Below are 14150 nucleotides of genomic sequence, written 5' to 3' on the forward strand. Positions count from 1 at the left end.
GTGATTGTGCTCTTCATGGGCGTAGTGAAAAGTAAATTTCCACTAGATGAAAAAACAAGTTATAGCGAAACGAAAACTTTTCACAAATACAACCAAAACTCGTTGAGAAAAAATTGTACTCAGCTGTGCGCTGTACACTACCTGGGTCTATACACTACTATGTCTTGTATAGTACTAACCTTAAAGCAAGAAAACATAAATCTTAACAATAGTGCGTCATAACATTTATGTTGGAGTGTTAATACATGCAATTTGGAAACCATCTCAACTAGTGTGAACGCTTGAGATGTTTTTCAAAACAACAATAGCAAAACGAGTAAATGAAGACAGACATAGCTAACAAGAGGGGTGACAAAATATATGTGAATATTCGCAAATCTTGTGCCTAGTGGGCCTCTAGCTGCTCAACTCAATGGTTACTTAAGAGTGCAAAGTCAAGTATTCGATATGTTTATCGATTATAGTTGAGTCTGAAAAATCGCGATACTTGCAAGCATCGATTAAGTTTCCGTCAAATGTCTGGAATCGGGAAACAAATTTGCCGCAGCTTGTGTTCGTGTGTGTGCAAAATGAGTGAGACACCATACAATCCAACCACTAACAATAACAAGTTGACAAGTGATAAATAATTTAAAAGAATTAAAAAATGATTATTGTATGATAATCTCAGATAAGCAGTGCCAAGAACACTTAATGCGCTTATGAATGTTTTCCTAAAGTGAGTTGCATCTTTAAAATGAGAAATGCAATTGCAAGTGAGTAGCAGTAAGTGCATCTGAAAAATACAAGAAGCAAAGAGTGCAAGTTTTTGGCAAAAGAATAACAACAGGAAATGTCCAAAAGCCCAAATTGAAAAGGAATAAAAATGTGCTAAAGGGGATAAAAGAATAAAATACTGGCACAGTTTTAAAAAATACTTTATTTTCGAATGCGAAGCAACAATTCAAAGTTTTGCAACTTCTGCCTATGAAGTTTGCAATTATGCGAAGAAGTAGCAAAGAAAGAAGAAGCGATACAAAATAAAGAAAAGTGTTAAAATGTGTAATGCAATCATCAGCAATTGCCAATTTGTTTTTCCACTGAAAGAAGTTTCTATTACAACGATAATAAGTTGAATTTTACCAATCATTATCGTTACTGGAGGATATGTTTTATTTTGTCCATGTAATTTAATATTCCGACGATTCGTTTATGATACGGGTAAAAATACCGCCACACATGCGTCTGGCGCCGGACATCGGTTTATTAACGCAAATTGTTAACTAAAGTGTTTAAATAGAGTGCTATTGATTCAATTCTACACTTATAATAAATAACAGTGGCAAAATAAAGGCCAATTAGAATAGGAATATAATCTAACCAACAATATTCTCCACTGCAATCGTCTAATCGTGTGCCAAACCTATTAAAGGATGTAATAAATAGAAGTGAATTGTGATTTCAGCTAAAAATAATATATCTACTTTTTCTGACTTTAAGGATATTAGGGGAATTCTATCAAAAGGTAAGGAAATAAACAAACATTTTTTTTATGTTTATCTATATGGAGAAAAGGATTGATTTAATCGCTTTTTTGCAGCGTTGCAAATACTACTGAGTGTGTGTGAGTGTGTTTTATGTTGTTTATAGTGCGAAGTGAAGTGGAGAAAGAGATTGAAAAGATCAATGTACAGAACAAATACAAAAACAACACAGCGCTAACGGACATTCTCTACTCTCTCAGTCTCTAATTGGTCGCTTTGCAATCTGAAAAACAAGAGCCAACAAGTATTGGCGTTTAAATTTCAAATTAGGTTCGAGTAAGAATAATACTTCGAATAAGAACACGTTAATTTAGTGTGTTGTTTAAATTGAAAAGTTCTAGCTCGATTAAATCTAAATTAAGTCCTTTTTTATCGAGCAAATATTTCGTATGCTCACGTTAGAGTTGCCAGGTCATGCGTATTGATATATAGTGTGAAAAAAATTGCAAATAATTCCAATGACTGTTTTGTTGTTGTTGTAGCAGTGTATTGTACACCGGGGCGGCAGCCCTTGTCGATGAAGGATTCCATCGGGTCAATCCGGTACGTACAACCGGCTGCCATGGGATTGATGACTTTTTTTGTAGATTAAAACTGCAAAATCTTAAAAAATGGCTCAGAATCGTAAGCGTATGGGCCTTATTGGCTTGATTAAAATAGATAAATAAATGAAATGAATCCCATGGCAGCCAGTTGTACGTACCGAATTGACCCGTTTGAATCATTCACCGGCAACCCGTTTGAATCATTCACCGGCAACAGCTGCCGCGTCAGTGTACAACACACTGCTACAACAACAACAACAATATATTAAAATATTTATTGAAAATTTCGTCTGGAAGTGCGGGCGAAATTGTTATTTCGAACAGATTATTTTATTCAGCCGTGTAGTTTGAGACCAGAAAAATGGTAAACTGCACTTTATAGGGCGCACCTCCGAATTCGCAGAGATTTGGTGTGGGTTGCCCTCAGGAACACGAATCCAAAGTCCGTTTTTGGGGCAAAGGCTCCTGGACTCCCCATAGGAGATAAAAAATGAATCTGAATGCAATGCCGATGTAGTTTATGACGCAAACTCCAAATCATCCAATTTTTTACATACCCCCTATGTACAAGAAAAGGAACACGAACATGATGTCCTTTTTATGGGTTTTGGTCTGGGGCCTCTAAACGCCTAATTTTCCCACTCAAGGTAAATGGCGTAGAAAATGAACAATAGTTACTCAAATAAGAGATTTTTCGAAAAACACGAATATGTCGGGAAAAGTATTCCCTAGGAGAAGGGAGTTTTTCCTTCAGCAAAATAAAAATAGTTTAAAAAAAGCTACAACCATTTAAAATATGTCATTGAAAACATTTTTTTTTTGCCAAAATTCATTGTTCAAAATAATAGGAGTATTTATAAATTACCCAATACTTTTACAGCAAATAGCACAAATGTGGAAATGATTTAATAAAAGCTTTAATTATTTCTTGGCTTTACCATTATTTAAAAACGCATAGTTCCTCACAAATGTCGCCAGCATTAGGAGGGGATAATCGCCGCTGAAAATTTTTTTCTAATGTTCTCGCCAGGATTTGAACCCAGTGGTTCAGCGTCACAGGCGGACATGCTAACTTCTGCGCTAAGGTGGCCTGTTTGTCGAGAGTAATAACTCCTCGTTTGAACACTTCGGCACCTCTACGATGCACGAAGTCCCAATATGATCCTGACATCTCTTTACAAATTGATCCTGGGACAGCCGTAAACCGATTTTTTGCCAGGCATTACGCACTGCGTTCCATAGCTATTCCGCATTTGGCAGACGGTTATCTGTTACAATTTCAATTTCACTTGGACAAAGATTTGCAATCAGGACAACATGCCTTAAATTTCTCTTTTAGGCATTGCTTGCTTATTTCGAAAAAAAAACCATTTAAGTAAAAATAATAAATTTACAAGAGCTGAGATTTTTAATTATGTTGTTGTCATGTCTCGTCATGCTCCTGTAGGTGAGCAAGCTCGTTCCGTTCCAAAGGATCGATCGCTGTGGGAATAGGATGGCTATTGGTTATTTAAAGGCGCCAATAACTCGCCTTGTCATATCGAGCATCATAGGCACTCAGTATTTTTGCAAGAGCCGGTGCCGCCCAACCTCTCTCTGAGATTGTCCGCTCGATACCGCGGAGTGGAATGCTCCGTATGGGGTATTCCACTATCCGCAACCTGAGGACGCGCCCGGTAGCTCGCAGCTAAGCTCCTCGTTACAGCAATGAACACCACACAGATCGGACTTTAATGTTCCAGCTTGTGTGGCGCTCACAGCTATCCCGTGCTAACCATTCGTATATAAAGTTCATTTTTAATACAAACTAAATTTTTTTACATTATGTAAGTTTTTTAGACTACATTTGAGTAAAACTAATAAACTAACCTATTTTACGTAATTAACTCACAAATACGATAGACATTTCTTTGAATGTATAGTTTTCATTTCCTCGTCGTCATAGTAGAATCTACCGATATTTGAATATAGCTGCCTATAGACTGATCTGCCGATTTTTAGTCTTAAGCTCATAATCGTCGCATTTATTATCCGATTTCAATGAAATTTGGAATGGTGAGTTGTATGAGGCTTTCCTTTAAAGATGGTTCATATTGGACTATATTTTGATATAGCTCCCATATAAATTCGTCTGACCTTTTGAGTCCCCTTTTTTGTTCATAGTAATTTGTTATGACCTCTAACGTGCATGGGAAGTATGATCTAAAACGGCCTATAAATTAATATAGCTCCCATATAAACCAATCTGCGGATTTAGTTACTTAAGCTTAGTTGCAGAAGTTATTTACCAACCATGGCAATATAGAGCTCAAGTAAAAGGTATTAGAGAGGTCAGCGGAGCGAGTCCGGTTCAGCTAGTACCGAAAAAATAAAACAATGCCACATTACTAATACCACGGGCACCATCGAAAACTTCCAAAATGTACGTTTATGTCGGGTTTTTCATTCTCCGGCTACAATTATTGCTTATACTAACGACAAACCTTAACCGACAGATGGGTGCCGGATAGTGATTTATCGTCCCGATAAATACTGCTATGTTTTGTTAACGATTGCTGCATAATATAACAGTGTGTTTACGTACTTATCTAATAACAATTTGCCAAAAAAAACTTCTGCGGGCAAAAAAATATATAGCACAAAAATTGGCAACCTCTCACACTCTCTTTTACCAAAAAACGAAAGATTTTCGGTAATAGGCGACGTATGAACCACGAGCTGTGTGAGCTGTATGACGACGATATTATAGTAACACGCATCAAAATACAACGGCTGCGTTGGCTAGATCATGTTGTCAGAATGGATGAAGCAGCACCAGCAAATTAGTCTTTTGAAGGCGAACACGGTGGTACACGTAAACCGGGAAGATCAAAAGGCCGATGGAAAGATTAAGTGATAGGAGATACCTCAAAATTTGGTGTCAGAGATTTTAGAATAAGCGCAAAAGATCGAGGCACTTGGAAAGCTATTCTACGTTCGGCTAGTGGAACAAATGTTCTGTCAAAACCAATTAAAGTAAAAGTAAGTTTTGAGTACGCGAACGCTTCAATTGCTGATTGCTGCGTAATGTTGCCATATCTTCTAAATTACCTTGAAAGAGTACGAGAAAACCAAATTTGTTTACAGAAGGTTTATCCCCACCAAAAATTAATGCTCCGGTTAGCTAACAGGAATTTAGTCTTTTGGTCATAACTTTTAAGGTTGCAAAAAGTTGCAGCTGAAATTACGTCTAAATACCATTATTGACATTGGAGGAATATATTCATGGGGATTTCAAGCGGGAACATAACTATTTAGAACCTTACTTGAAACTCAATTCGCGAGATAGCATTCCAAAACATATCAATGAAACATTAATTTAAATAAAACTACACAGCAACTTAACATACACAAAACTACATAAAACTTAAGTTAATAATAGCTTCCTTCTCAATATCCATTCTAGGTGTTGTCAATATTAACTTGAATTATTTTCTTATTAATATTTTGTTTTCACTTCACTTTTGCACTAAACTCGCGTCTCGAACCAAGTAATTGTACCTTCCCTCTTTTGTTGCTATTGTTTAAGAGCACCAGTAGAATGAATTAATTGCATGTATTTGAGATGCTTAACCTCTTAAGAGTTGATGTATACATATTTGGTATAAAACTTTAGACTTTCATTTATTGACGATATTTCTCAGGTAGGCATCTACCGAAATAAATTTCGACCTGTTCGTAAGATCGTGTTGGGGATTATATGAAGGTGGGGCAACGCCACACACATGTTCTTGAATTAGATGGCAATTGTGTTCTCCACTCCCTTATACCTTTCAATTGAGTCCTATATTACCCCGATGGAATAACCTTTTTGTTTGTGGTGTTTGCACTCCCAAATACCTTTCGTTTGTGTCCTATACTATCTTGATTGACCATTTAGAGTTTGAGTGCTGTTTTGGGTTAAGGCTGGTAATATATTCGTTTTTCGCGACCTTTTTCACCGAGTACTTTTTTGAGATAATAGGTTTTAAACCAATTAAAACTTGCTGATTTTGTTTAGTAGGACATTCCCTCATTACTTATGGTAAAATTTTAATAAATTGGTTATTTTATCATTGTCATTTTCGTAATGATTCAAAAAAGTAATCGCGAAAACTGGGTTTTCAACAGTGAAAAACGAACATAGTACCAGCCATTAAAGCGGGTACCCTTAAAACATGATCTGTTAGAGTTTTTGTTACCGCTTGCATAAGGGCAATCCTATACTTAAATTCTCTTTCTCACTCTCAGCATCTGTTTCACCTGAATTAAGTACATAAAGGGTGATTTTTTTGAGGTTAGGATTTTCATGCATTAGTATTTGACAGATCACGTAGGATTTCAGACATGGTGTCAAAGAGAAAGATGCTCAGTATGCTTTGACATTTCATCATGAATAGACTTACTAACGAGCAACGCTTGCAAATCATTGAATTTTATTACCAAAATCAGTGTTCGGTTCAAAATGTGTTCAAATTTTGACAAATTTTGTTCAGCGATGAGGCTCATTTCTGGTTGAATGGCTACGTAAATAAGCAAAATTGCCGCATTTGGAGTGAAGAGCAACCAGAAGCCGTTCAAGAACTGCCCATGCATCCCGAAAAATGCACTGTTTGGTGTGGTTTGTACGCTGGTGGAATCATTGGACCGTATTTTTTCAAAGATGCTGTTGGACGCAACGTTACGGTGAATGAACACATTTCGAACCGAACACTGATTTTGGTAATAAAATTCAATGATTTGCAAGCGTTGCTCGTTAGTAAGTCTATTCATGATGAAATGTCAAAGCATACTGAGCATCTTTCTCTTTGACACCATGTCTGAAATCCCACGTGATCTGTCAAATACTTATGCATGAAAATCCTAACCTCAAAAAAATCACCCTTTATGTACCTATTTTTATTCCCTTTTTGTTTTTCCATCTCGTATGAACACAGAAAACGCATCGTTTCTGGCTGGCTTCCCCACATCCAGGCGATGTTGTTATAGGCATTTTTTCGTTTTATCAAATAATGGTTTTTGCTTTTTTTGTTGTTGTTTTGGACTAACTGACTGGCTGTCCATTAATTGCACTTGTTTCTTCAAGTTGTACTTCTTTCTTCCAACTTCTGCCTTCAGCCTACATCGCTTAATGGTCATAATCGTGTTTTGTTTATTTGCCCTCTATCTTCTTCGTATATCTTGATACGCTCTCTTCTGAAGTGATGACTTCTTTCCATGTGTGTTTGAAAACACTGCACTGCACTGCACTGCTGTTGACGGCGGAAACAAACGAAGTGTTTGTGTACTTTCTGTTTTAACTTGGGTCCGGGCGCAGGCTGGATTTATGGATGAATGAAGAGTTTAAAGTTCTACGTTGCTGCGGTTGAGAGTTGGATAAATTCAGCGAATGGCTAATTTTTGTTGGTTTCGTTGTGTTGATATTTATGATTATTTATTTATTTTTTGTTTTTCATTTTGTTATCTTTCTTCGCCATCCGTGGAGCAATTTGGAGTAGGTATAGATTTGATTGTTTTTGTTTAGAGTATTCCAAACAAAACGAAAGCACAGCAAATAACGTTAAAAACATATTTAAATTTACCTACATACATATATTGACTGGTTTTGTGCCAGTCGGGCAATTACAGACACATCTTCCCCACACCACACAACGACGAATTAAATATCCGTTATAATTAGAAACGTTTCACCTTTGTTTTCATTAAATAACCGGCAGTCAGACCATGACGACTCACGTGAACTGTCAAATATGTAATCAATTTTTTTTGTGATAAGCAGAGATGGGAATTTAAATTTATTTACTGTCAGCTTCGTAACACTCGAAAAAGATGTAAATTTAATCTTTTTTTAAATACCTATTTTAGAACTGATCCAAGATTTACAGTGGTGCGGGTACTTACACACCTGTTAGTGAAGATAAATTCGGAGTTTAGCTGGTGGAGATACAAACCACTAACTTACCCCATTTTAGACCACTACCCCAGATCCAGGAACTCTGCGATTAAGATGGGGTGCGTCCAGAGGGATCTGGGTCTGAGTCGAGTGGGTTTGGCTTGGCTGTTAAACAGGTGACGTGTGTTGTATGATCCCTGGACATAATCGGAACATACATCTTGTACGTCTGCATCAGTCATTGTTCTGTAGGAATTGAGGCGGCTGCATCTGTCGGATCTTAATTCAGCCAGAACTACTCTGGTTTGCCGGGGGAGGTTAATTTCTTCAGGTGCAACGGGAGGCGGTCGCTCTCCAAGAACTACATTCACCCGGCAACCATTTACCGCATCTGCTACCGTGTCTGCATGAATGTTGGCTAGACCTGCTTGATATGCCGCTTGATCTAGAGGTTTTCTCTTGTAGCGCTGATCCTTACGCTCTAGATCATGTAGATCTACCTTAAGGCTTCTGGGCGGTGGATATCTATCCACAAGATGATGATTTGGATGGTCTCTGCGATAACAGCCCAAAAATAGGAAAAGGTAGGATCTTTGTCTCCTGATGGAGGTGGTCCACATGAGAACTGAGGTGACAGCCCGTCGCAGTTCGAAGGGTGGCATTCTGAGAGATCTGAATATTATTCCATTGCGTGTCACAGACCACACTGGCGCTGCAAAACTTACCACAGACCGGCCAATAGCTTTGTACGTGGTCAACAAGGTTTCTTTGTCTGCTCTCCAAGTGCTGCCGGCAAGTGTTTCTGCTTTTGACTTTATCGCAAATTGCTGTGGCATGTGGGGAGAATGTGTAAGAGCTGTCAAATGTTGCACCATGTATTTTGGGACACGTGATGATCGGAATCATTTCTCCATCGACCACCACTTTCAGCTCAGTTGTTGTTGTTGTAGCAGTGTGTTCTGCACTGAGGCGGCAGCCCTTTTCGATGAAGGACTTCATCGGGTCAATCCGGTACATACAACCGGCTGCCTTGGGATTGACTTTCAGCTCAGTATTCACCTCACGCGTATTTATAGTTTACAATGTGACAGAAGATTTGGTGGCAGATATCTTCAGATCTCTTGCAGCGAAATGTGAGATGTCATCAAAGGGTCGGGGGCCTGATGCCATGATCGTACAATCGTCCGCATATGATACGATCTCTATGCCGTCTGGGGGGTGGAATGGAGGTCCTTCTTTTCCATGTGACCATGGTGGCCACATTTTCCTCCAGGATATTTTTTTTTAATAAATGCCCATAACAAACTCGTTAGAAGATCTTTTTGGTCTGAATACCTACACGACTGGATGGCGCATCTCGCATCTTTATTTGAGCCCCATATTGCCATGGTCAGTAAATAATTGTAGTTTGTTGGGTGTTTTTGGGGGAAGGGGAAGACTCCCAGGAAATTGGTCTTGCAAGTGGGTATCAATTTTGTGCTCTACTCCCAGATACCTTTCATTTGAGCCCCACATTGACATGTGCGGTAAGAATGCCCAATTTAGGTGGGTTTCGGGGAGTGGGGTGGTCCCCCAAACACTTAGCCCTAAAAATATATCAACATCGTGCTTTATTCTCATATATCTATATATAATTTTTATACCATCCACCATCGGATGGGGGTATACTAATTTCGTCGTTCCGTTTGTAACACCTCGAATTATAGGTCTAAGTCCCCACAGAGTATATATATTTTTGATCGTCATGACATTTTAAGTCGATCTAGCCATGTCCGTCCGTCTGTCGAAAGCACGCTTAATTTCGAAGGAGTAAAGCTAGACGCTTGAAATTTTGCAGAAATATATTTGTTATTAGTGTTGGTCGGTTGGGATTGTAAATGGGCCAAATTGGTCCATGTTTTGATAAAGCTGCCATATAAACCGATCTTGGGTATTGACTTTTTGAGCTTCTAAAGGGTGATTTTTTTGAGGTTAGGATTTTCATGCATTAGTATTTGACAGATCACGTGGGATTTCAGACATGGCGTCAAAGAGAAAGATGCTCAGTATGCTTTGACATTTCATCATGAATAGACTTACTAACGAGCAACGCTTGCAAATTATTGAATTTTATTACCAAAATCAGTGTTCGGTTCGAAATGTGTTCATTCACCGTAACGTTGCGTCCAACAGCATCTTTGAAAAAATACGGTCCAATGATTCCACCAGCGTACAAACCACACCAAACAGTGCATTTTTCGGGATGCATGGGCAGTTCTTGAACGGCTTCTGGTTGCTCTTCACTCCAAATGCGGCAATTTTGCTTATTTACGTAGCCATTCAACCAGAAATGAGCCTCATCGCTGAACAAAATTTGTCAAAATTTGAACACATTTCGAACCGAACACTGATTTTGGTAATAAAATTCAATGATTTGCAAGCGTTGCTCGTTAGTAAGTCTATTCATGATGAAATGTCAAAGCATACTGAGCATCTTTCTCTTTGACACCATGTCTGAAATCCCACGTGATCTGTCAAATACTAATGCATGAAAATCCTAACCTCAAAAAAATCACCCTTTAGAAGGCACAATTCTTAACCAATTTGGCTGAAATTTTGCACATAACGCTGAGAAATGACTTCCAATAACTGTGCCAAGTATTGTATAAATCAGCCCATAAACTGATATAGTAGCCATATAAACCCATCTCCCGGTTAGACTCCATGAGCTTCTAGAGGGCGCAATTCTTATCCAATTGGTTGAAATTTTGCATATGTCGTTTTGGTATGACTTTCAACAACTGTGGTATGGTATGTGTATGTCTAAATCGGTTGATAACCTGGTATAGCTGGCATATAAACCGATCTCCCAATTTGACACTCTGAGCGACTAGAGGTCGCAATTTTTACTCGATTTGCCTGACATTTTGGAGGTGGTATTTTTCTATGACTTCTTACAGCCATGGAAAGTACTGTCCATATCGGCCAATAACTTGATGTAGCTCAAAAATATACTGAAAAAGTCATTCAAAGAACTTGACAAATGCGATCCGAGGTGGAGGGTATATAAGATTCGTCACGGTCGAACTTAGCACGCGTTTACTTGCTTGAACTCATTATTGCTATTGGCCTCAAAATTGGGTATCAAATTCGTTTTCTAATCTCAAATGCCTTTCATTTAAACTGTTTATTTCAAAAGTCAGCAAATATGCCCGGTTTGGAGTATTGACCCTAAAAACTATCAATATCGAGCTCCACTCTCTTTAAGACCCAAATTGTCATGGTGAGCAAATACTTCCTATTTGGGGGTTGTTATGGGAGTGGGACGTCCCCTAGACAGTTGGTCCTATATGAGCCCCATATTTCCAAAGTCGGTAAACATGACCGGTTTGGGGGTGTTTTGGGGGTTAGGGAGGCCACTCAATGACTTGGCCTTGAAAATCTATATCAGATTCGTGTTCAACTCTAAATTACCTCTTATTTGAGCCCCATATTGCAATGGTCAGCAAATGCGTCCTACTTGGGTGGTGTTGTGGGGGTGGGATGGCTCCATAGACACTTTTTCCTTTATATCAATATAAGATTCGTGCTTTACTCCCAAAGACCTTTTCGTTTGAGCACCATTTTGCTATGGGCGTAAATTTGTCCTCTTTGGAGGGTGTTTTGGGGAAGGGGTCCCCCAAACACCTTGTCTGACAATGGGATATCACATACGTTTTCTAATATTAAATACCTTTCATATTGTTGTGATTCGTCTATATATATGGTAGGTTTTGGGGCTGGAGCGACTCCCCCTCTAGGTACCTCATCCGAAATTTGGATACAAAATTTTTGTTTTTAGGTTACTATAAGAGGTGCGCTTAAATCGGACCAACCATCTCCGAGATCTGGCGTTTCTGAAAATTAGGGTACGGGGAGGCCCCTCCTGGTGATGGTGGAAGTCTCCTCAGAAGTCCTTGTGCCGAGTTTTTGGATGAAAAGTGAAATGTCTAGGAGCTCAGGAACTCAAAACTGGGGATCGTTTTATATGGGGTGCTATATCCAAGTCTAAGCCTTTTTGCATTCCCCAATGACCTACATCGAGAGGTAAGCATGTCCATGACGCGGAACGCCTGGGTTCAAATCCGGGAATGATCATCAGAAAAAAATTTCAGCGGTGGTAATGCCCTAAAAAATGCAGGCGACATTTGTACGGTATCCAGCCATTTTAAAACTTCTCTAACAAGTGGTGTCACTAAGCGGCACACCTTTCAGACACGGCATAAAAAAGAAGGCCCCAAAGCATTGAGGTAAAATTTAAATAGGACTCCACTCTTTGATATCAGAGAGGTATCCGCTGTTGTTTAATGGAATGTTCATGAAAAAATATGTATATTGCATTAGCCTCATTTTCTGTGTCCGACACTGTAGTTCATTTTCACAAGATTCGTTTGATCTTGCAGTGATGAGTTTTCTTACTTATCCAGGCGCAATTGAGAAAGCAGTAGCATCACTCGTCCTTAGGGCGCTGGACTCTTGCTGTGTGGATGATTCTGCTTCAGATGCTTTCCCAGATGCAGCTGTCGAAGCACCACCTGAGTTTTCTCTTTTGCCACAGGCTAACTCGTTGAGCCTAATCCGGTTGGACAGGACTTGTTGCGTAGCGTTCACACAAGACTTGCGTCTCGAAATATTTCCCACATCTTTCGATAAAGTCGGAGATAGAAAGGTTTTCCAAAATCCATACTAGCGTATCGTCATTATCTTTTCCAAAACTGTTTCAAGATTTTCTCTACTACCAAATACAATCTGTTTCAGGGCTATTAAGGCGGCCTTGTCGAAAGTTCTTCCAAATTTGGATGTCAAATTCGGTCTCAATATATAACAATTGAATCCAAAATAGGTTTCTTGGCGTGGCAGCTAACCGTAATTAAGATAAGTGCAAATTTTGCTTTGCTGCCACAAAACAAAGTTCAAAACTTGTTTTGGCAGGTATGTCTAAAACTACCGTTTTCTCTAGGATTCTCTACTTTCCTAAATATGGCACTAAAAAATATTTTAAAAAATTTTAATCTTCCACAATTTGTGTTTTTTTATGTAACCATCATCATCTCTTCCAAGTGTTTTCTATTGCCATTAGCTTAGACTCTACACAACCATGCTGTTCCCATGGAAGCGGTTTCATGCATGTTAAACATAAGAAACTATCTTAATTATTTTGTCTTTTCCTTCGCATAGCGGATCCGTGAAATCTTTTTCCTGAAGATAAATAAGTATAGAAACATGATAATTTTTCTTCCGCCAAAGCGAAATGGCTAGTAAAGAGTATGGTCAGGAAAGATCGCGTGCTTAAGGTCGCTACAACGTAAACATCAACTCGACATCGACATCGAAATCCTTACATGAAGTTTGCAGGTCTCTGATCATGATGATGACGAAATGTAAGAGTGTTTTTTAATGGGGCAAAACCCATACATTCTCCCCTTCCCAATTGTAAATGAGTGGGTGGGAAAGGCCACATCATTGGTACACCCTCTTCAGCTGATGAGATTTGATAGGAGAGTAATAAATTATGTAATAATCAACTCTAACATATTTGGGCGGCAAAGTTGGGGGGAATTTTTAAATTAAAGACACAATCGCGTTGGCACAAAAAATAAAACATCAGGCAACTTATAAATCTACCAAGCAATCTGTGTGTGAACTTTTTCCTGCTTGTGTCATGAGGAGACTTGTTGTTGATCAATAGGATTCGTAATAGATTTTAACTTGCTAGAAATGTTAGTGGAAGCTCAAAATTACTAATTAATTTGCTATACCTTCCAGTACATTCTTTATTGCGAGATTAGTATGGCTTTAGCGAATGATTACTAAATTTCCCATGAGCATTTCATTAAGGAACAGGGAAAACTTCTCTCATATCAATGAGTGCAGTCCGATTAAAGATTAAGCTCAATGATTAGGGGCCTCCTTTTTTAACATGGCAGGATAGCTCACAAATGTTGCCTGCATTAGTAAGGGGAGGTCAGGTTAGGTAAAAAAAGCAGTCCTTTACAGACTCACTTAGACAATTTTAAATCGAATCTACGACCCCTGCACTGGTAATCCAAGCACTCTACCAACTCGGCTACCGGAGCGACCCCCGGTAAGGGGAAAACCACCTCTAAAAATTTTTCTGATGTTCACGCAGGCGTTCAGCCTCATAGGCGAAAA

At 38.8% G+C, this 14150-nt stretch overlaps 1 protein-coding gene and 1 long non-coding RNA gene across 3 annotated transcripts in view; one reads left to right on the forward strand and one right to left on the reverse strand.

The window, feature by feature from the left end:
* The first annotated feature begins 719 nt into the window (after positions 1–719).
* LOC106082505 (klarsicht protein) overlaps positions 720–14150 on the forward strand; it is an 841622-nt gene continuing 828191 nt past the window's right edge. For both annotated transcript variants that reach the window (XM_059361071.1, XM_059361070.1), the window contains exon 1: positions 720–1504. The gene's annotated coding sequence lies outside the window, so the exon portion shown is untranslated. The remainder of the gene's footprint in view (positions 1505–14150) is intronic.
* Positions 2329–2810, reverse strand: LOC106089626 (uncharacterized). Its single transcript, XR_001221662.2, has 2 exons — positions 2626–2810; positions 2329–2564 (listed from the first exon to the last, which is right to left on the reverse strand). It is a non-coding gene; the product is annotated as an uncharacterized LOC106089626 (long non-coding RNA).

This window comes from Stomoxys calcitrans, chromosome 1 (assembly GCF_963082655.1).
Source record: "Stomoxys calcitrans chromosome 1, idStoCalc2.1, whole genome shotgun sequence".
NCBI lineage: Eukaryota > Metazoa > Arthropoda > Insecta > Diptera > Muscidae > Stomoxys > Stomoxys calcitrans.